This window comes from Spinacia oleracea, chromosome 6, assembly GCF_020520425.1.
Source record: "Spinacia oleracea cultivar Varoflay chromosome 6, BTI_SOV_V1, whole genome shotgun sequence".
NCBI classification, from domain to species: Eukaryota; Viridiplantae; Streptophyta; class Magnoliopsida; order Caryophyllales; family Amaranthaceae; genus Spinacia; species Spinacia oleracea.
In genome coordinates this window covers 128357720-128382807 of record NC_079492.1, presented here as the reverse complement: position 1 = coordinate 128382807, position 25088 = coordinate 128357720, and the positions used below count along the sequence as shown (strand labels likewise).

Below are 25088 nucleotides of genomic sequence, written 5' to 3'. Positions count from 1 at the left end.
CACACATAAACTATTACAACTTTATTCGTACAACTCAGCTACCACATCTCATTTCGCATATGCGGTCCTTGACTCAGCTTTGAGCATTCACAATCTTGCACAGTCACTAACAATTATTCTGCCCCCATCAGGACAGCTTCAAAAACAAAGTCAGAGAAACTGAGTACACATTGCCCAACCCGAAACTCATTTTAGTGGCTTAAAATATAATTTCGTGATTTATTTATTTCAAAGACAAAATTGATATAATATGAATCAAATCATATTCAAATTAAACTCGGTAATCAAATTGCAATAATTTAAATCACATGAAACATTGAACACAACTTTGATGGTTATAATTGATAAATAAATCAAGCAAAGATTTGCACTCAGTCTCCAGGTGTTTTCCAAAGAACGTACGGTTTATATTTTCAGAAGTTTTCAAATCCATCTTTCAGCATAACTAATCTCATCTGTTTTGATAATGAACGCATCACATATTCTCAACTCGTATCTCAGAGTTCACCCGAGCTTAAACAACTAACACAACTCAACTAAGACTCATTCTCCATTCCGCAATACAGAACAAACTCTCATGTTGAGGCTCACATCCAAATCACACATATATATTCCTTTTGAAAACAATGAACTCAAATACGGATTGCTCTCGATAATTTATTTTGGAACTAATATCAAATAATAATATCAAACATGTATTTCTTAGAAATCCTTTATAATTCAAAGCTTGCACAAAATCAATGATTTAAGAGATATTTGCTTTTTCTAGCAAATTATTTACATTTCAATTCAAATCACACACATTAACAATCTTCACAATATTTACTACTCCCTCCGTCCCGGAATACTTGACCTGTTTTCCTTATCGGGTCGTCCCTTAATACTTGACCTGTTTCTAAAAATGGAAATATTCTTACAATATTATATTATTTCTCACTCCACCCCTATTAACCCACCTACCCTCTACTCCATACAAAAAATAATTAAAAATTCAACTCCTACTCTCCCCCAACCCCACCTCTTAACCCACCTCCCACTAACTACATTAAAATAATACCCCACTATCAACTACTACCTATTAAATTAAATAAGTCAATTCAAGTCCCTTAAACTCTGTGCCGGTCAAACCGGATCGAGTATTCCGGGACGGAGGGAGTACTTCTAGCAAAATCAGATACATTATATTTTTTAAAACATATATACTAATCGGGGGAAGAGAACACGAATAGAGACGGGTTGGATAACAATAGTCTCCAAACTTTTAGGAGTCGTCACCCACCTTTTCACACATGCTTGCAAGACTTTAGGACATGTCCCCACACAGATGTACAAATGTACATTTACACAGATGCACAGTTGTGCATTTACACAAATCACACACAAATACACAAGTGTTGTTCATGACCGTTGTTAACGGCTTCTTCCCCACTAAAAACACATTTGAAAACTTATCCAATAAATTGAGAAAATATATATTCTCACACTTACTCAAAGTCTGGTATCACAACAAAACTTCATCTGAAATCTTAAACACATTTGAAAATCTTGGCACAAACCATACTTATACAAAGTGATAAATTTGTCCAAAATATTCGCTTAAATATCATAATGAATTACTCATAACTTTCCACAAATTCCGTATACGAAATTCTTGAAAAACAATTTTGAACATAGTATATATGTATAAAGTCCAATATTCTTAACAACCCTCGAATATAAATTATATTTCAAGGTAAATCATACTCTCTCCGTCCCGGAATACTCGACCCGGTTTGACCGGCACAGAGTTTAAGGGACTTGAATTGACTTATTTAATTTAATAGGTAGTAGTTGATAGTGGGGTATTATTTTAATGTAGTTAGTGGGAAATGTGTAAAGGGGTGGGGTTGGGGGAGAGTAGGGGTTGAATTTTTAATTATTTTTTGTATGGAGTAGGGGGTAGGTGTGTTAATAGGGGTGGAGTGAGAAATAATATAATATTGTTAGATATTTCCCTTTTTAGAAACAGGTCAAGTATTAAGGGACGGTCCGATAAGGAAAACTGGTCAAGTATTCCGGGACGGAGGGAGTATTTCTTAAACTTTATCACAAATCATAATCTCCGGCTTAAATTTTCAACTTATTATTAATCCATCAAAATCCTAAATCTCAGTTACACAATTGCACATTGAATTTGGCTTGTAACACAAAGATCACACCTCCAAACCATTAGCTTATAATCACAATATCATAATAATCTCATACCCTTTTAATGCGTAATTTTCATAAAGTCTGATCACTTATAAGTATTCCTAAATGAATCTGACTTCTCAATAAAATAATGTACCCAAACAAGCTTAATAGCTCAATCCGTACTAGTCAAACTTAACTTCATGCTCAATCGCACATGGTTACGTACAAAACTCTATCACATTGATCTTATAACTAATTCTCATTAAGGTTAAAGTATAAAATGATATATAAATCCACAATTTAATCGTGTTGAAATATGAATTATTTATATTATTTCATCTTATTAAAAGAATAATCTTGGTCTTTCAAATTAAAACATACTCTTTACAGAAAACCATATAAAGATCTCAAACGAAATAATTTAATAAAATGCTGAGCTTCCCAACTCGATAAAGGATAACTTGCTAAATATAGGCCATACTTCACAATTCGGAAATCAAGTAATTAATTAAAATACATAATATATTGAGTAGTTCAAAAACTAGATTCTAGAAGATCAATTAGTTTACTTCCTATGATTACCCAATTCATAAAACATATTTCAAAAAGTCTTTTTTGTTGTAACCAATCTTTTTCGTCATATTCGTACTAAAATCATACCATAACTGGTATATTGATGAAACTATCTTTTAGTGATAACTTTAATCATAACATAAATAAAGAAAATAATAATCCCATAAAATTAAATTGTAGATATTGTTATAAATTGTATGGCTCAAATAATCACTACGACAGAAATGGCTTTTAATAGCGCTTAATAATGCTTTTAACAGCGCTTCTTGAAGCCCTGTTGATGGCTCCGCTATTAAAAGTAAAATGTACCTTTAATAGCGCTTTTGAAAAGCGCTGTCATATATAATAGTAGGATAATTCAAATGTTTATTTCATAGCACATTATAAGCGCTATTAAAAAAATGCTATTAAAGATTTGGCGCCATCTTTTAAATTATTTTCTAATATCGGATGTATATGAAGCGCTATCAAAAGATATATATATATATATATATTTATATATATATATAAAACATACTTGAAAAATATTTCATTTTTTCCCACAAATAACACCATATATTGAAGAATAGTAAATAGTTAAAAATTAATTTTCAAACCTCAATTAAAAGAATTTTTGCAATTGTCACCATAATAAAACCTATTACATAGATCTAAATTAAAATTCTAAACTCTAAACTACATAAAATACATTAATTAATAGTCTTATGTTTGTTGGTTCCTTGAACATAACCTAGCAATTATACAATTGTTGAACAACATGGCGCACCCATTCGGTTCTTACTTCGTCAATCTGCTCTTCATAACTTGGAAACTGACAATCTGAAATGTACTGCGAACCAATGGGGTATAAGAATTCATACATAATATAGAAGGGAAAAAATCCGAAAGAATTAATATTACCATAAACATTAAATATCATACATATGAAGAAGAAAATGAATTGTATTCCTCTAAAAGCTCATGGTCTGCAGATATCGGTCTGGAGTAGCATAAGCTAACCATAACAACTCAAAATACAGCTGCAAATTGCTACAGAACTCACCTGCTCTAATTGAAAAGAAAAGAGTCTACAAGAACACAACTCCCCCTTAGAAAATCTACTCTAATTGAAAAGATAGAGTTTATGAGAACACAACTGTTCTATTCTACTCTAACTTATTTTAATGGTTTGTTAGCTGAGAGGAAAAAAAAATCTACAGTTTACAATAATAATAATCTTTGGTTTTTATGGGAACCTGCAGATTAAACAACCTCAAGAGGGTATGACAGCAAGCAGATACTAAAATTCTGCAGTTTACACAACCTCAAGAGGCATGGAAGCAAACAGAAACAAAGCAGCACTATAGATTAGATGATGATGCTCATTAAAATTCAACACAAACGCCTCACATTAGACTCTAAAGCTATTATGGCTTAGTTCTCCTAATCTTTGTAAGTCTCTGAAAATATAGAGGATAGAAGGCTAGAAGCCCACAATCATGTCTAGCGACAAAACTTCTTCAAGAACAATAATAAAGTAGCACACTTGCATATGCTAAACTAAGCATATCGTAAGTATCAGGAAATGTAACTCAGTTCAGCTCATGGAGAAGCGTATAGTACACAAAGAAAGTCACAATTTTCATACAAGAACCTTGGACGCACATCTGTTTGTTCAATATCCAAAAAAGATACATAAAGATCTATCCCATGTACCATTTCATTGTAGGTATTGATGGCTGCCAAGTATTCCGGCAGACTCTAGTTCTAAATTCTGAAAAGTTCCAGAGAGGTAATTAAGACACTAGTTAATGAAAGGAGGGAGCAGAATTTTGATTTGTGTTAACCTTCCCTCACATCTTTCTTTTGGTTTGCAACAGTTAGTTACTAACTTAAACATCAGTTGTGTAGTGTAACTATAGTACTATTAGTTACTAACTCAACTTCCTATGCCATGAATTTAGCCCTTTTAAAGTAGTTTAGTTAGCTTACCAGGTTGCGCCTCTTAAAGGTCTTTATGCTCAGCTCGTCATCCTATTTGATTTTCCAGAAGGCCTCAATAGTATCCAGTGCCTGCACCATTTATAGGTAACTTTGCTGATTATCAACAATTCATCTTCATATTTGATTATGCATTCCTCACATATAATATTACAGACAACAGTTACAAAAGATCTCGTGCACTATACCTTAAGCCAAGCTGCAAGTTTGGGCCTCCCTTTTGTGATATTATACTTGTGCAAATCTTTAAATAAAGGATAGTATCTCCGTACAAATGGAGCATACACAACAGCAAAATAGCAGCAAATATATGTATATATATGTAAATAGCAGCAAGTTTGGGCCTCCCTTTTGTGATATTATACTTGTACAAAAAGTGACAATCTGAAAAGTAATGTGAAACATGTATAAGATATCCATGTATATATATGTATAGATATACAGTGTATATATATATATAAGGAAAAAATTAAAAACGAAAGAATTAGCGTTACCATAAGAACTAATCTTAAAAAATAAAATTAACGAAATTATAAGGAGCTATTGTCTTTTCCTGCTCTTTTACCAACTTAAATACGCTAAAGAAAAAAATAGGACATGGAACAGTTGACAGAAAAGGGAACTGAATGGATGCCTCATATACTAACCTGCCCGATGATCCACTAGGAAAAAAACTTCAACTAACTACCCTATTTCACCAGCAATGAATTCGTACAACTTTTCATATCGGTTTGATAGCCAATACAGTAAACCCATAAGATGTAAAATACTAGTCCTTCTGCAGCTCTTCTACTCCCACAAAGGAACACAAGATCTTGGTTCATTGTACATTTATGTGTACTACTAGAAGTTCCATTAAATCAAAATGTCATTTTCTACCAGTTACAGATCAACCATAAAAACCGGTTAAGAGCAAGTTAAATATAACAATCCTGTCATGCAATGGTGTCAACTTGAGTGAAACTTCAGTTCAATTCTACACTAAAATGTAGACAAATTAAGGAAAAGTATGCTTCTCAGAACTTAGTAACTTACATTATAATTGTGTGTGGTCGGTATATTATCTTATTTTACTAATTAAATATCACAACTTTACCCAGAGGAATGGAAGTGACCAAATTTCTTGTTGTCGTGCCACATTAATCACACTTGAAAATGCAACTAGGCACAGCTGCACGATCTTAAGATATAACATCCAAATGATAGATTGTAATAAAGCTATCATACCTGTGCTTGTCTCTTAAATTTCTAGTGCAGAATCCTCCTTTTGCAGGTAATGCATGACCCATCGTTATGATATCAATTTTCTCAACCTGCAATCCATGTCAAAATAGGTGTTATATAGAGTTGAAAGAAACTATTAACATCTCAAAATCGGAGTACAACAAGAACTCAACAGTGTTCCAATATACCTCTTCCAAACTCTTATAGCACACAATGAGTTTCTCTCATCCATCAAAAGGAGAAACATGTATTTTTCCGTCAATTTAATAATTTTAGTTGACCAGAATTGTGCAAGCAAAAAAAAAAAGCAATATGAACTTTTTCTTTGAGACTGTATGAGCAAGAATGAAACTGCATTCTGTACGCTGTACATTCCATTCATTTTTATTTAATAAAAATAAGCAATAGAAATACTTTTACAAAAGTTCTTTGCTGGAGGTTTTTCTTCAACAGAGAAGTCCCCAAAACCTGGACTAATAGGGATTAACTATATCTATTTCTCCTAGTAACCCAGTAAACATGCTCTCACAATTCAAATCAGACATAAATTTTAAATTCAAATTAAACCCTCAATTAAGCCAGACTACAAAATTAGGCATAATCAATCAATATTGAACAAAGAAAAACAAACCTTGACAACTGCAGAGCTCAATGGACGCTTTGTAGGAGGCTAGTCCTTTAGATTCGTCCTATTATCAACCTAATTTCCATCAATTAGTTCAGAAAATGAATAGATTTGAAATGTTTGTGAGACAAAAGAAGAGACAGATATAGTATAAAGATCGAACAAAACCTTGTTAAAGTGGAGGATTAGGGCCGAAATTTCTTGGAGCGTTGCCTGTAAATCCTCCCCGACGAATACCTCTTGGATCTCTAATATGCTTTGTGATCTGCAGAAGCCACAATTCATAGCCCGAAACCACGCGTTGAGAGGAGAACATACGAAATTGAAGAAGAACATACGAAATTGAGAAGAGGAGAGAGAAACCACGCGTTGTCGGCATTGCAGAGGGTTGAAATCGTTGCTCGATCCGATTGTCAGTCTTGACTCTTGAGAAGTTAGAGTAGAGCAAAGGGTTTCGGGGAGAGCATAAAAAACGGAAGAATGAGAACCCAATTTTTTTAAAAGATAAATTCTAAGTTTTATTTATTTATTTTAATAGATTTTAATAGGGGTTTATTAGAAAACGCTATAATAAGTATCAGGTATGACAGCGCTTATTTTATAAGCGTTATAATATGTTGTATTTAATATCTTTAACAGCAAAAGAGATAAAAGCGCTATTAAAATAACGCTATAAAATGTCATCTCTGTAGTAGTGAATGGTTCAAGAAAACTAAGAGTACAAAAGAAATCTATCTCTCACGTACGGGTCAACCGGTAGTTCTTGATAAACCTTATTAATCCCGAAAATAGGTCAATATATATGAGTCACGTACTCATAGTTTTCTAATCATGTACTCCGTAGGTTATTTCAAACTTTGTCATACCTATAGCTTGATTATCCATAATGATATTCAACTGTATTTTTCGAAATTCACTAAATATAATGAAGCTAACATAAGCCGACTTAGAGTATGGAATTCCTATTACATTACAACCCATATCATTCTTAACAAATATATGTATCTTTATAAATCTCACAGAGGTCACATCCTCCAAATATGTAACCAACCCTTAATAAATCTCACTACCAAATCTTCACAAGTCTCACAATCGAATTGGCACAAGTCTCTTGTTCATATCAATCACAATGTCTCACAATTAAAATTTCAAGCCTCAAAAATCGAGCTTTCACAATCCTCGTGTTTAAATTAATTGAGATATATAAATTAAAAATACAAATATTAAAATCATTGAAATTCTAAAAATGTTCATATCCACATTTTATTTGGGCTTTCCAAATCACAATAGTATAAGTGAAACTTAAATAAAAATTCATATTGTTAAACGTAAATCACATTCTTAAAATAAAGATAACACAAGCCATAAATTTTCATCAAAGTGGATGGACAATGTGTACCTTCACTATTCGACCTTGAAACTCCAAGATATAATATTTGAATCCGACCCCCTTTATACCTTCCTTTCTCGAGTACCATTTAAATAATCAATTTCCTTGATTGATGTCAATAGTTTACCTTGCAAACAATATCGATCATAAGAAATCACTACTACAGAAATGTCATTTAATAGCGCTTTTTTAATAGCGCTTTTGCTCCTTTCCCTTTTAAAGGTATTAAAAACAACATATTATAGCGCTTATTGAAAAAACACTGTCATATGTACAAGATATTATAGCGCTCTATAAACACACGCTGTCATATTATAAATTTATTATAGGACTTTTAATAAAAACGCTATTAAAACTCATACAAAATATTTTTTTTTAAAAAAATAAATTAAGAAAAGAACCGCCTAAATTTTCTTCCCACACCTAAGCTTAACAAAAACTAAAAAGAACCGCCGCCCCAGCTTTCTCTTCAAAACCTAAAAGCCTCAAAACCTAAGAACTTTCGATTGACGGTGAAACCAGACTTCAAAATCCTTCATACGACAGTGATATCTTTCAAGAGATTGACGGCGAAACCAACCTTCAAAAATCCTTCACACGGCAGCGATATCTTTCAAGAAATGGGGATTTCCTTCAGGTGGTGGCGTTTCGTTCAACTGGCGGGATTCTTCTCAAGGAAAAATCGAATTTCAAGGTAATCCATCCATAAAATTTGTGGAGTTCTGTTGATTTATGTTTGGTTCTTCGTAATTTCCGTTTTATGTGTATTATTATTGGTAATTAATTTACTAGAATTGGTTTTGTGGGAGAAGGGGGTTTGGATTCAATTAGGATTTGTTTAATTATGGGTTTTGGGGGTTTTTTCCTCTGAATTGGGATACATAGCGTATTTAGATTGTAATTGGGTATGATTCTTTATGTTGATAGTAACTTGTTGAATTATTTGATTTCATGATTGCACTGGAGTATTACGTTTTTGTTGAATTATCTTTTCCTGAGATTAGCTCACAATTGCCTATATTAATGGAAGAAAAAATCACGTTTAGATTGAAGTTAATTTCGGTTTGCTGATGGAGTAGTAAGTTTTTTTGTTTTTGTTTTCTGGAATTATGGGAAACTGCAGTAGCTCAACTAGAGAGTCCCTTTAAGGACATGTTTTTGTGTTCATAATCCCCTGTTGGTGTAAAACAGGTGTAGCCGTTAGTTTCGGTTTATTTTTATGAAAACATTATACCATGATACGTAAACTTGAAATGGAAGTATATATGTTAGCCTAAAATTTAATCTGAATGGTTAGACTAAAATTTGATCGAAGTAAACTTTACTGCTTTGAAATTGAAGTATAAATGGTTAGCCTAAAATTTAATCGAAGTAAACTTTGTTGCTTTGAACTGATCTACTGCAATGCTACTAACTACTAATATGCTGCTTTGCGCTATGTGTAATGATCTGATGTGGTTGTGTTGTTATGCTAATTTTTGCTAATCTGTTATGTTATGATTGTGTTGTCCTGCTTGTTTATGCTAATTTGTTCTTCTGCCATTGGAAACTACAAAATTGAAATATTAACAGTTTGTAGCTTGTATCAATTCGTTTTAATCAATTCTTAAAATTTCTGTGAAGGTCGTCGACCAATGACGACTATAATATCTCTTATAAATCTGAGCCATTAGATTAATAGATTAAATCTAGCCTGGTGATTAGTATTTTTCATTTTAAGCTCTGTGTGTTACGTATGAATCATGGTAAATCATTGTATCCTCCATTTTCTTTAAATTACATTCACGATCCCTCCCCAATAAAATTTAAATTACATTCATGATCCCTCCCCCAATCCCCAGTCAAAGAAACCGAATAATATTTCATCAGCCCTTTATCCCTGTAGGTCTCTACCCTAATTCATCAATGTCATTATCTTCCTCTCACCGGAGAATGTAAGCCGCCGTGAGCCAACACAGCTCCTTTCTGTTGTTATGTCACTGTCTCTAGCTTCCCATAATTCCTTCAATAAAAGTTTATAACAAGGGGAGATGTACAAATCCCCCTTTTCAGTTTCGAATTCTAATTTTCCGAGCAAGGATTTTAATTAAATTTCAATCCTTATACCGATACCATGAACAATAAAATTTCGGTAATCTAATTAATTCTTCTCCTTTAGTTTTGATAATTTTCCTTTTGAAACCCAATGCGAGATATGTAGAATCCGAGGTAATTTCGTATATGGGATTTGGTAGCTCTTTTTCTGAATTGAATATGTTGCTGCGATGAAATTTTGTTATCTTGGTCATTAATTTATGTATTTTTCTTGCTCTATTTGATGGGGTATACTTTGCATTCATGAATTTCATAGTTGAATCTTTCAAATCTTTGTTCACTTATTCAGCATTCTATTTGACTGAATTTGCGGTGGTAATCAATCATCTCTCCCATTGCATCCCAGTTGGGAACTAGTTCGTATACTAAGGAGTCTCGTCGAATTTCTCGGGCTATTCGCCTTACGTTCACTGTTCGTGTTAAGCTTATGGGTCTTTTGTTATGTAGTATTATTGGAACTGTTTAGATTGTGCTTTTAATTTGGTTTTTACTTTTACTTCACTTATTGTGTTACTGTTTATTAATTGTACAAAGTATATTAGAACAAAGTTGGTCATATATTGCTAAGAAATGTATGGAACTATAGTGATATCCTAATACGGAGTACATATATTGTATTGTGTATTACAGAGTACCTAATTAAGATTGTTGGTATTTTGTGAAATACGGAGTATTCGACTTTGATTGGGGTATTGCTAAGATTTGTAAAGTTTAGCCCCATTGATCCGTTGGAATGTTCTTCTTTAATATGCTTTTGATAAAAATTAGTTGGGTGGAATCCTATGTTAGGCATAAGAAAATTGGTTCTAGCAGAAAATGTAATGTAGAAGGGATTGAATCACATATCAATATTTTAAAGCCTTCATACCTATTGGGAATTTATTCTAGTTGATGTCCATTCCAAATTATACGGACTCTGGATACAATTTGGAACAAAGTTTTTATTTTGATATTTTAACTAGTACTCTGTAGCAGACTACTACAGGGTCAATTTATAACTAAATGAGTTTGCTTTGCACCTTAACCCCTCTATTGTCCTCTGTTTCAATGAATCAGATGTTTGCATCATGAAAACTTGAATTCTGTAAAATGTATCTAGCTAGTGCTCTATAACTCTATACTCTAGGAGTATTATCCACATACACAGAGCTGTAAAATAACAAACATATTATCAGGCTTGCGAACCTTGTGTAATGAGTGGACATGCCATGTAGTTTTGGAGCTAGCTTCTGATCATCATAATTTCTTTATATTTACCAAATTTCATTTCTAATTAGAGTTCTACGTGCTTTTCCATATCTATATGTTAAAGTTGATGAAACATAATTTCTGGAGAACTCATTTATCTTGTCTTTCATCATAAGGAAAAAGTAAACCGCAAAGAATTGAATCCTTTTCTGTGGGACAGTGGAAGTGGCAATCCCAAAGATGCAGATCAAACAAAGGCTAAAAGCGATCAAATTTTGGCATCTTCTTTTGTGGGGGACGGTGGAGCAAGCTGGAGAATGCTGGCTTTGAATCGCACCAGGAGCAAGCAGATTGTTAAAGAAAGGTGATAATATCAGGTTGATCAAATTATTGGAACAAAACTGAAGAGGTATTCTGTAGTACCGAATTTTAGGCAGCTGAGATTAGAAGAAGAGGAAACTTTCCAAGAAGTAGTAAGAAGGTATACAACTGCAAAAACCCAGATACATTGTTAAAGATTATACCTATATTGTGGAAGTATAAAAGTGGTGCTTATATGATCCATGTATTTCAATTATGAACAGGTTATAACTGCAACACCTAGGCAGTTGGAGAGTTTAATACGACTTAGTGAAGCATTGGCACGGATGCATTTCTCTGAATGGGTCAGTTAATAAATTAATATAAAGTATTTCCTAAATCACAAGTACTAAATGCAGTACAAAATATCCTAAATGCAGATTAACTTAATGAAAGTAGGAGCCCAAAAGACCAAAATACCCTTTTCTTATTAGCTTCCCTCTCGTTTACGTGTTAATGAACTGTTTCAGTGCTTAGCAGTTTATTAGCTTCCCACTGCAAAACTTGTTGGCTATTTTCATGGAGATTACTAATTATACAGTAAAGAAATTAATCATGGCAAATTGGCAATCCATTGGGCATGTATAAATATCTCTTTTTCCATCAATGCCCTTCGTTACATCGCGGATTCTTTGTATTTGAATAAAATGAAGGGAAGAGTTCCGGAAAATACTTCCAGCAAGTGGCCAAGAGTTTCGGGTGGCTCTTACGGAGAGTGGTGACTAGTTCCGGAAATATTTCCGGCAGGTGGTGAAGGGCTTTGGACAATATTCGCGTGGCCTGTCAGCAGGAGTTATCAGATCCCGAAAAGCGCGGTAGCCCAAATCCCGACCGTCTTTAGCATAATCAGTTGCCACCGACTCCCCACATAACAGATCAATGTTGGGGTAGAATTGATCGGTAGGCTCACCCCCAGGCGACCCGAACCATGACTTCATTGCCGGCGGGATTTTGAAGGGGGTATCCTCAATCCAACCGCCGGTACGCAGCGGCAGATGGTAATTCAACCAAGAATCACCGGATCTATTCTCACTACGACTAACAGGGGGCATACTAGAATTACTCCCTGTCACAGCAGCCGACGTAGCACAATGCTGAAGTGGAGGCTCATTTTCGCCGCCACCACCCTCTACGTCCAAAATCTGAATGGACGGCTGCGGAGATTGATGAACCACAACAGTAGAATCCGCCGTCTTTTTGAGAGCGTCGTCAGCAGGAAATTCGTGGATGTCAACAACAGCCGAAACATCATCGCCGCCAGCAGCCTTAGATTTCTTATTAGGGTCAGAACGCCCACTAGTAAGTGACGATCTCTTTCGGCTCTTTCCACCACGGCCGGTTGGATTTGATTGCATATTGGACGGCTGTGCAGTTTTACAAAATAGAAGCAGAAGAGGATTTGGTTTTAGAACCGGCGCCAACACGGTTCTTAGCAACGGTAACAGCTGAGCGACGGGAGGAGGCTCGTGTAGAGTACGTTGATATTGTGTCGTACTTTGCTTTAGGCTGCGGAGGCTGCGTGCACACATGTCTCCAATTCTCGTCAAAACCAAGAATATCTCTATCCAAGGTTTTAGTACCTGCAAAGATAACGACACAATTAAAGCCGGCAAGTGACTTGTGCAATACACAAAACTAAAAATAGCAAAAATAAATACATCCCATTCAGCTAAAAATATGTTTACCAAAGCAGTGAGTGTTTCATAGGCCGACAGCAGACAGGGGTTGGCTACCCAAAATATAATAGGCATTAGGGAGCCAATTTCGATTTACAGCCTGCTTTTTGCTGAGACCGACATCTAAAATGTCACACTCCAGATAATCAAAAGTTTTTCTCTCCCGCCGGCCCAAACCACGCTGGTTGTACTGCTCCATACGAGCCCTGGGTTTAGTAAAAGTCCGTCGAAGAGAAAAGTCGTCAGGAACTTGAACGAAGTAAAAACGATCCTGCCAATCTTTGCAGCTCGACAAAGGAGGATGCACAGTCTTCCTTTTCGTTGCGCTATACGCCGACATCCACCCTGTCTCACCATCTTTCTTCAACCATAACAGCCGCTTGAATAAATTCAACGTCAGCGGCCATTGCTTAAACAGACAAAGCCAGACATACGAAATAACAGTTCTGATGGTAGTGGGAGTAACTTGATCCAAGCAGACATTCCAAGCCCGAAATATCTTCTCAACAAAAGGGTGCAAAGGAAAGGAAGCCCAAAATCGAAATGCTTCTCGTACACAGCGATATGGCCGGGAGGACAATAAAAAATAGTAGCACCTTCAGGCGGCACTACCAGCTTATAGTCAGCCGGCAAACCAAGAAAAGTCCCCCCATGAACCAGAAGATTTTTCTTTATAATCAAATCACGACATGTCGTCAAAATCTCGGTCGTTCGAGGAAGACTATCTAAAGGAGGCAGCTCTTCTCTCCTATGAACATATCTGTGGCGTCGTCGGTAAAGTAAGGCTGCTCCTTAGCCTCATCCGCAAGAACTTCGGCCACTATTACGTCGGTAGGATCATCATCATCATAGCCAATATCATCGTTACCAACTTCTGTATCATTCCTACCAGAAACACCAGCTTCATCACCACCACCCCTATGTTCATCAACATCCTTACCGGCAGAATCCTCGAAGATGGAATCACCATCGGAGTATTCACCGGTAGCCATATCTACATCATCGGTTACAGGCTCTTTACCAGGGCGGCGGCCGCTAGTGCTAGCCGGTTGTTCTGAAGCCATCCTATCAGCCTGACCAAAAGAAACACCGAAGTTGCCAGTATTAGTTCCATACTGCCCGTGGCCACTGCCGGCGGAATCCAAAAATTCTCGATAAGAGCGAATATGATATCACACCGAAATAGGGGAAACATCTAAAACAGGCTCAGTAGCCGGAATAGGGCGCTCATGAGACCTCATTTCCCTTATCATTCGAGCCCGTAGATGATGTAGGGCATAACAACGCTCTCTCTCAGCCTGACTTAAACCCTCGTCGTATATCTCACGAATGGCAGTCCATCTTAAATTAGATCGAGAAGGCGGCCTCTCCTGGGCCCAACTACAGTTACTCTCTTGGGGAACACTCCAACCGGTAAACCCAGAAGGTTGGGAAGAAGGATTGTCCCCACCCAAATTTTTGGTCATTTTTGAAGGCGGCGGATAATTAAAAGTTCGTTTTTTTCACAAAATGCACCTGAGGTTTGCAATAATGCACCAAATACCCTCGCGACTTTTGAATCACATATTATACCCCTATTTTTTCCTAAGTTTGCACTAAATACCCCTAATCTGACTTTCCGTTAGTCCTCCGTTAAGTCATGTTTATAATTCACAGTATGCCCCTTTTTTAAAACTTATTGCACTATATACACCTATTTTAAACTTAGTTTCACCAAATACCCAAATTGCAGGAATTTGAATTTAACGGCTAGTTTTAATAAACCTAAGGATCAAAATATAGCTGTTATGTTCTTGCTGCTTATAAATAGTGTTGGTGTTCACTGCTTATACATATTATCCCCTCTCTTTCCTAATTAGCCATGAGCTCTCATTCTAAATCCGAATCCTCTATTCCAAATTTAGCATACATTAGAGTTCCTAACAAAAAATTTTATTGCGGGAGAAGATTTGCCATTAGGAGCTCGGAAACGAAAAAAAATCCGCAAAAGCTTTACTACAAGTGTGATCCTTGTGACAATTTCAAGTGGTGCAAAGGTATTGCTGAGCAGACACTTGATGAAGTTCAAAGCAAGGGAAACAGAGAAGAACAAGGGCATGAAGAAATCAGGGGAATGCATGAAGAAAGCAAGGGAATGCATGAGGAGTTGAAGCTATTGAAGAAGAAGTTGAAACAACATAAATAACAAATCAATGTTGCAATTAAAATTGGTGTACTAATGTTTGCATTTCTGATTTGGATAGCAATGAAGTAGAGATTTGTAACAAGATTCAAGCAATAAAGTGAGACCTTGTTCCACAAATATTAGTTCAAGCATATTAGCTTTACAAAAACTGACTTCTAAGTAGGCAAATACCACTGAAACTGCACAAAAAACATATGGTCTAAGCATTGCCTTGCTTTCAAAAACTGATTCTAACTAACTCTTAACTTAATTGACTAAGTTAGTTTAACTTTGTGCACCTACAATTCACAAAAAATGTTCTAAGCATGGTCAAGCAGCTGTCTTTGTCCTCTTCCTAGTCCTTGGACCCCCCTGTGATGTACTTGCTCCTGCTGCAGCCCTCTTTGAAGTGCTTGCTCCAGTGGCATTTGGTCCTCCACTCTTACATGTTCTTGAGTTGTGACCAAACTCTTTGCACTTTCCACATTTCACATTGTTGTTCCTCTTCCCCTTCCTGGGTTCATTTGCTCCTCTCTTTTTCTTCTTAGCAGGTCTGCCAGGTGGTCTTTTGATGATTGGAGGCTGAATGGTAGGGAGGCCAAATTCAGGCCACTGAGTTGGGTCTGCCATGGGATGAATGTGTTCTGCATAGGTGAGCTTGTATGCAGCAGACTTGAAGAATGGGGAGACATAATCATGGGGGTTCAACCTTTGGTTGTATATCACCCTCAATGCATGCTTGCAGGGGATTCCACAGATCTGCCACTTTCCACAGGCACAGCTTCTTGTTGCTAGCTTAATTGGGAAGTTGACATGGCCATCCCTAACTTCAAATTCACCCCCTCCACATGCTGTGGCATAGCAGAACCTGGACTCTGCTGTTCTTTCCTCCAACTCCTTCAATGCATATTCTGTTAGTTGACCATCCTGCATATCAACTGCCTTGTCAAACCTAGCCCGTATCCTCTCCATACACCAACTTCTTATTGCTGTTCAACAACAAATACAACAGATACAACAAACACATTCCATTAAACACAACACAACAGCACTCACAACACCACAACAATCACAACACAACAGCAGCAAACAACAGAAACAGGGGAGAGGAGTTATACCTTCCAATAAAGAGAACACAGGCATGTCTCTGTATGGTTTTGTGCATGCATTAAATGACTCCACAAAGTTTGTTATGTTATGATGACAACAAACACTAGGATCAAACACATGTCTTGACTACTGCTCAAGGCAGCTGTCCAAGTATGCAGCAGCATTTGGATTATAGTCAGTTATCTTCTCAATTGCCTTACCATACACATACTCATTGTAGGCATCAGCAGCTATCCAAAAAAGTTTCTGGAATGCAGATCCACTGAAGCCATTGTTCTTACAGTTCATGTACAAATGTTGGCAGCAAACTCTCCTAGTTGCCCTAGGAAAAGTTTCTTTAACTGCCAACTCAACTCCCTACAAAAACCACAAATTAAGTTAGTCGGGTACGGGTTCAAGTGTCCGACTCGGGAATATAAAAAACATACAAATAAGAAATAAGTAAAGAAATGAGAACATACCCTCATCCTATCACTGATGAAGGTCCAATCATCTCTGCAGCAACCCTCTTGCTCAAACATTTGCCTCAAACATCTTATGAAGTAGGTCCAACTGTCACAACTCTCAGTGTCCACTATCCCATAGGCCAGAACAAATATTTCATTGTTCCCATCAATACCAACTGCTGTGAGCAGGATGCCCTTGTAAAACCCACTTAAATGAGCTCCATCTATGCCAATTATAGGCCTACAACCCTTTAGAAACCCTCTAACTTGAGCAGCAAAAGAGAAGAAGCAGGCTCTGAATTTAGGGTTCACATCCCCACTATTTGCCCCCCATGTTATCAGTGCATGACTGCCTGGGTTAGTTTGCTTGATCATCTCAGCATATCTAGGTAGAAACTGATAAGCCTCAGCCCAACCACCATGTAGTTTCTCCTTGGCCATACTCCTAACTTTGTACAATAGCCTCTTCTTCACCCTCAACTGGAACTTCTCCTGTGCATACTTCCTCAAAGTCTCCACTGGAATGTCAGGATTGTCCTCTATTTCCCCCAACATGTGCTTACACAACCACTCAGAGGTCACCACAGGGTTCTCTTCAAGTCTTCCACAAGTCCCGTGGGACCCACTAATGACCTTAATTGCCCAACTGACATTGTCAAACAACCTACTAGCATGTATCCTCCAGTCACATGTTTCTACTGCACACACTGCAGTATACCTCCTATTGTCAGCCCTCTCAACACTAAGCCCAAACCCCAATTGTATGCAGTAACTTCTCAAAACTTCAAGGAATGTGGCCTTGTCTGGAAATATCAACCAAGGTTCTAACTTAATTGACCCATATGGTTGATGAGTCCATATCTTACCATTCTTGTAGGTCTTATCCATCTTTGAAGAACCATCAAGACATTCCTCAAACCCTAGATCATGGACATCATCAGCAAGCACCTCACCCTCCACGTCAGAATCAATCCAATCCCGAAGAACATCCTCCTCAAGTTCAGAGTCTGATTCAGACTCCTCATAATCTGAATCCTCACTCTCCTCTTCTGGACCTAGATCATCAACATCAGCAAACACCCCTGGTGTCCTAGACCTTCCTGTACCCTTTCTCCCTTTGCCCTTCCCTTTGGACACCCAAGTCCCAGCCTTCTTAGCAGTCACTTTATTAACCCTAAACCCCTTAGGTCTAGCTCTGCCCCCCTTCTTTTTCACTGGTTGTTCTCCCTGAGCCTGATCAGGTGGTGTTTGATGGGTAGGATCATCATTGTGGTTGTTCTGTGGTTGAGGGGTAGGTTGTTGTGGTGGTGGTGGTGGTGTGGGCTGTTGTGGTGGTGGTGGTGTGGGCTGTTGTGGTGGTGGTGGTGGTGTGGGCTGTTGTGGTGGTGGTGGTGGTGGTGTTGGTTTTTTCTGTGGTGGTGGGGTGGGTTGCTTCTTTGGTGGTGGGGTGGGCTATTTCTGTGGTTTTGGGGTGGGTTGCTTCTTTGGTTGTGGGCTGGGTTTAGTTGATGTGGAGGGTCTCCTCTTTGGGGTAAGTTTCTTAGCAGCAGGGTTACCCTTGGCTTTTGGCTTAGGAGCAGCAGCAGGTTGTTTCTTTGGGGGTGGGGATTCTTGTGTTGGTTGTGGTTGAGAGCAACCTGGAAACACCTCATTAGCATCATCTTTGCTAATCATTCTCACATACTCAACCTTCAAGTCCTCACAATCAACCACGGGCACCTCCGTAGCCACAGTGAACTCCATTTGTTCCTGTATTTCCCTCAAAATGTCCTCCCTTTCCTGTTGTTTCCTCCTTTCCTCTTCCTCCTCTCTTTGAGCCCTCAACAGTTCATCTTGCCTCTCCTTAAGCTTCCTCTCATTTTCTTTCCCATGATTCTCAATTGTGCCAACAGCAGTCCTAAACACCAACCCTGGATTATCTGTTCCCTCAACCCAAATTTCAGCAGTATCTTTGCCCCAATTCCATCCCCACAACAGCCTCAGTGTCTTATCATCTTTCAACTCTACCTTTTCACAAGGGGACTCAATAAACAAGCTAAACTGACTAGGCAAAAACACATCCTGCTTAATTGATTCCTCAAAAATGTCTAGAAACAACCTCAACAAAGAATACTTATCCATGTCTGGAACTCTCACATCAAAGTTATGTGATCCATAATGCAATAACAACCACATAGCAGTCATCCTAAAGGGAAAAATAATGGGAAAAAAAACATGAATTTCCATTGAAACAACAACAATTCATTAATAACAAACATCGACTAATCAAGTCATCAATACACAATACAATTCCAGGAAAAAACACAGACTAACAATCAATTAATCACAACAACTTTGCGCAATTTCAAAAAAATAACTGACAATTTCACAAAACCCTAACCCTAATCAATTTCGCGAAAAAACTCAACTTTACAAGACAAAAAAACAGCGAAGAAGAGATTATTACCAGGAAGTAGATTATCCAACTTGAAAAATGGCGCTTCCTCTTTGACTCTAACTCGTGCTGTAAATCGCCTCAATTTTCTCAATTCTTTGTCGCGAAATAACCAATATCACACTCAATTTTCTCAAGGGGCCTAGTGATCCAAATATTTTTCAAGGGGGCTAGTCGTCCAAATATTTCTCAAGGGGCCTAGTGATCCAAATATTTTTCAAAGGGCCTAGCCATCAAAACCTCCTGTCAGAGCGAAGGCAGTCGGCAAACTGTTCGAGGTCTTTCCTCAGAAACACTTGCAACACAGTCAATGCCTGCACTTCACTCTGAGGGGGCTAGTTGTACCACCAGGTATCAAAATAATACTTATTTTTTCCCATTATTCAGAGCAAGCGCAACAATTATCATAGATGCGCTTACTCTGAGGGGGCTAGTTGTACGGGGTGTCCTACCGGCACCACTGGGTACCGGCAGAACTCCCCGTAGGTAAACTTCAACCTGCAGGTAATCTGGTCATCTTAGGTAATTAAACAGCACCTACCGGCAATATTAGAGGAACCTTACCGGCGTTATCACAGAGGACAACCAACCAAGGGTCACTATCAATAGGTCGCTATCCAACCACAAGGGACCCACCTGATCGTACCCTTGGATTGGTCTATATAAGGAGCACCACATTTATTGCTATGAGGTACACACACACTTAAACACACTTCTTTCTAACTCCTTGATTATCTCTTAATCACTTCTTAATCCCTCAGTAATCTTACTTAGGCATCGGAGGGGGATCCTCGAACCACCCCCGAGGCTAGTTAATTCATTCTGTTGTGCAGATACCAACCGGCACTCTCAGCAGGAATACAGTATCCCACAGTCAGCTGTTCTCATTCCACACCCGGAACAATAGGTAATTACTACATACTCCTTATAAAGCAAAGCGGTAAAAGTAAGAGTGACAAATTAAACCAACATTGAGTTTATTTTTCCCGGGGATGGAGACTTGTGGAAGCAGTAGAAGTGAAGCTAGCTAAAAGTAGTTGGGTAACCCCTCCCAAAAATCTGAAATGGGTGAGCCAAAGACAATCCATAGTGACATAAATAGTTGAATGTTCAACACTTGATTGTCTCAAAATAGGCAAGATTCTTTAATTGAAAAGGATACTCGATCAGGTACTGGGCCTATTGGCTCTGAGCATTTCCGTTATGAGCCAGTCATCAGCCCGTTCAGGCCGCTTCAAGCTAGATTAAATATCATTGAGAAAAAGGAAATGAAAATAATCAGAAACCTAGAACAAATTACATTATCAAACATTGCTGCATAAGAGCTGACTTACAATAGGGTAGCAATTCTTAACGAGGCTTCTTGTGCTTAATCTCGAGTATACAGTATTGCAGAAGTGCTCTTGATCCCAACCAAGCAGCCTCAGAAATTTGTCTTATGTTGCATATAGGAAGTGTATTTCCGTATGAAAAAAGTTGCATTGCCATATTACTTGTATATTCCTCAGTCCTCAGTCCTCAGTCCTCAGTCCTCACCTTGAAGAATAGCAGTGAGGAATATCCAGGAATAACATTTCCAGCAGTGTTCATAAGAATAATAGACTTGACTAGCGAAGGCCAAGACCACCGACAACCGAAATAAAGTATCCTGACATTCAAAAACATTGATTACTATTGGTTTTGAAAGAAACAAATAAGAATGGATCAATGAACTCAGCCACTCAGGTAGTCAGGTGTCCTGTTGATTGAGAGAAAGAATAACTAGTGAATAACTAAGAAAAGAGAAATTCAAATGTCTGTTAGAGAAAGAGCAAGGTGAAACCTACCACCTATCGAATTCCCAACAAAATGTGCTGGCTCACCCAAAGCCTAAAAGAGTAAGACCCGAAACTCGATACCCGCCATCAGCTATATCACTCAAGTTGTCACGGTAATGCTCAAAGAAAGCCCCAAATCCATCAACAACAAGAACAGCAGGCCCTTTACAACCAACAACTGTGCACCGCTCCTATTTTATTATCCTGTAATTACAATTATTAATAAATTAAATTCGGATATTATCTTAATTATTTTAATTATCTTATTATGTTTACCTTTTTATTGTCACATAATACAAGTTTTTTTAGCCCAAGTGTACTGTGTACATGCTACTCCATAATCCATTTTCATTTCTCCATTTTTCTTTTAGCTTCATACGTGTAATACGGAGTATGACTTATGGAGTACTTGGCCTTCAAGTATTTTGACACCACTTTCTTCTTGAGATCAGTCCAATTCCATGGACTTTACAAAATTAATTTTTCTTCTATCCTCCATACCTGTAAATGGAGAAGCTTGCCACTAATAGGGTTGACATCTCTTTGTCTCCGAATTCAGTCCAAGTACATGGCCTTATCAATTCTTCCTTCTTCCTCCTTCTATTCGTGGCAATTTGTTGCCAAATGTCTGAAAATTTTATCTATTTCATGACTGATAAACTCTATAAATAGCCGTTAAAATTCAGTCATCTTCAAACTCAAAAGCCCCATTTCCAATAATTATCTTATTGATTATGTCAAATGACCAACTCAACCAAAAGCTTAAGCTAATGGTTGAAGTCCCAACATTAGTTTTATACTCTATCAACTTTGTTCTAATGCTCTACATTTATTGTACTAATGATATGTTGAATGACAAGTTGTACCGACTTTGATTTAATTCTTACATCACAATATATGCTATGTCGTTTGTCTGCTATGTTATTAATTTTTTTACCTCTCGAAGTCGACGACAGTTTCATGATATGCCGATCGAACAACTTTTTGTTGATATGTTTAATCCTGTTTCTGATGTCCGGTAATGGGAGAAATTTAATAATAATAAGAATAAAATTTTAGTTTAAATGGGCATCATTAAATTAAAAAGTAAAATGAAATTTAGTGTTGAGTTACTGTTCATAAGACTCCCACTTTTTAAGGGTTAAAGATTTGGTAAGAATGAAATATTATCCTAATTTTATATTGATACGACATGCTCTTTTTTCCATTCATTTCCTTTCCGGATCAGTCGTGGTCTTATAAACTCTACCGATAATTTAGACGAATTCTTTGCCTCATCCAAATATGTAAAAGATTCTAGCCGCACTTAAAAGCCGAGTACTCTACCGTGGAGTTAGCTACCCGAAAAATAGATACGTAGATACAATCGAGATAAAAAAAAGTGATTGGAAGAATAACTTTGAATTAGCTAGAAATCGAAACAAAGTTTTCTAATTGATTCCGAACATAAAAAGCAAACAGATCAGATGACAATACAAAAAGCTCGTAGAGAAAATGAATTTCTAGACCAAATTTTATTCGTTTTTTGGCTCCAAATTCTATAATAGCAAAAAACTCAACGTATCTTTGAATAAAAAATGATTTATTGGACGGAAAACCGAAATAAATCATTTAATTTAATTTATTTTGACTTTAAAATTGAATTATATTTGTTCAATATACTCTTGTCAATATAAATATTAAAGAAAAACACAATACTTTTGAATTTCTTTATTTAATATTTAAATTATTAAATATAATCAGTTAAAATCGAATAGAACTTAACCTAAATGTGTTGGGAGGACTATATATGTAAATTATTTTTCCAAATAATATACGGACTTACGGAGTACTCCACTTTTTTTTTTTTGATTCAAATGTGAAGACATACATCAACAAAGGAAAGAAAAGCAGAAATTAAAACAAAAACCGCTAAACCAACTTAAGGAGGGATAAGGCGTGGTAAACCCAGACCTCTCACATCCTCTTCTAAAATCAATCTAAATTCTGTTGGAATTGTATCAAGGTAAACGAGTTCACCCGAGTGTGCGGCCCCTTGATTTGCAAGCCAATCCGCCGCTCTGTTTCCTTCTCTATAAACATGAATTAGTTTCACTTCCCAATCTCCTTCTCTTAGCATTGACTGGCACTGTCTTAGTTCGTGAATGCAATCACCTTCTTCGATCCTCTCTTTGCTTAGTGCTTGGATGCAAGTGAGGCTATCAAGCTGAATTTCTAGTTTCCTAATTAGCAGGTTTCTTGCCAATTTTAGACCACAGTTGAGAGCTTTAACTTCAGCTCTAAAAGCAGAACAGTGGCCAAAGTTTGTGTAAATTGCAGAAACGAAGTTGCCTTGACAATCTCTGATAATTGCACCTCCTCCAGCTGGACCTGGGCAGCCTTTAGCTGCCCCATCACAGTTAAGATCATACCACCCTACCTCTGGGTTGTGCCAGGAGATGGTTTTTAGAACTCTTGGTGGTCTGTTGTTACTTGGTAGATCATCATCCTCAATAAAGCATCTTCTGGCTTCGTCAAATCGAATCTGTAAGAATGCAGCAATATCAAGGGGTATGTTCGCGTTTCTATCAAAAACAAAGCAATTCCTCCATCTCCATATCCACCACACAGTGGTGCCAAAATACGTTGGCCAAGAGCCATCATGTTGCACGCTTGTTCCAGATAGGTTCTCTGTAATCCAATCCTTTAGGGAGCAGTTAAAGAAGTTTGGATTATGAGCTAGCCCACCTAGCTTTCTCCACACCATACGTGCAGCTGCACAGTCTCTAAGTATATGGAGTGTTGATTCCTCTTCGGCTCCACAAATATAGCATTTCGGGCAATCAGTCATCTGTCTCTTGTATCTGTTCAGGTTGCCAAGTAGTCTATCATGGCACACGAGCCACATGAAAGCTCTTACTCTCTGTTGAACTGGGGCAGACCAAACTGCATCCCAACAATTGTCGTCTACTGCATCACTGTCGTTTCTCATTATGCGAAAAGTCGATTTAATAGAGAATTTCCCCTTGGAGTTTCCTTGCCAGTAAATGAGGTCCTGTACTTCAGTGTCTTCTTTGAGTTCGTAGGATTGGATTTGTTTCAGCACATTTGATTCTAGGTATGGGGCAAAAACATCCCATTTCCAACCCTGCCCCATCTCCCACATTTCACCTACGGTGGCTCCCAACAATTCTGCTGGGATCTCCTGAGAAGCAAGCGAAGACAGTGGCTTGTTGGTGGCCCAATTATGATCCCAGAACAGCGTGTTCATTCCATTACCAATTGATGTTCTCATGCCTTCGCAAAGAAACCTCGCATTATCAGTAATGCCCACCCACACATTCGAGCTTCCCTTTTTTGGATTAAACATATCTATGTCGCACCTTCCTTTGCAATACTTTGAACGAAGAACACGAGACCACAGTGCATTAGGTTCTGATAAGACTCGCCAGCCCAGTTTTGTCAAGAAGGCCGCGTTGGCCTGTCTTGCTGAACGCATATCCAGTCCTCCTTGGGCTTTGGGTTTTTGCAAAGTTTCCCATGCAATGAGATGGGTGGCACGTTTTGCATCACTGCCTCCCCATATGAAGCGTCGTGTTTTTTTATCTATTTCATCACAAATAGAACGAGGCACCTTGGCTGTTTGCATAGAATAGTTGGACATCGAGGTTATGGTTGATTTTGCAAGAGTTATCCGTCCTGCTAATGATAGATATTTCGTCTTCCAGCCCGAAAGACGTCTATCTATCTTTTCACAAAGATGCCTGAAGGTGTTCTTGGTGACCCGACTTGTCAGTGTTGGCATGCCTAGATATAAACCCAGGTCTGAAGTCGGAGTCATACCCAAAGCTCTGCT

The 25088-nt window shown here is 37.5% G+C and overlaps 2 long non-coding RNA genes across 3 annotated transcripts; one reads left to right on the top strand and one right to left on the bottom strand.

Moving 5' to 3' along the window:
- Window positions 1-3289: 3289 nt before the first annotated feature.
- Window positions 3290-7079, bottom strand: LOC110787941 (uncharacterized). The gene is made up of 7 exons (XR_008923172.1): window positions 6938-7079; window positions 6743-6839; window positions 6581-6649; window positions 5953-6038; window positions 4914-5109; window positions 4717-4797; window positions 3290-3574 (listed from the first exon to the last, which is right to left on the bottom strand). It is a non-coding gene; the product is annotated as an uncharacterized lncRNA (long non-coding RNA).
- Window positions 7080-8355: 1276 nt separating this feature from the next.
- Window positions 8356-21153, top strand: LOC110787897 (uncharacterized). Of its 2 annotated transcripts, none has more exons than XR_008924075.1 (3): window positions 8356-8658; window positions 11467-11727; window positions 11831-21153. It is a non-coding gene; the product is annotated as an uncharacterized lncRNA (long non-coding RNA). The 2 variants fall into 2 exon arrangements; XR_008924074.1 differs by having other exon boundaries at window positions 11423-11727.
- Window positions 21154-25088: the final 3935 nt, after the last annotated feature.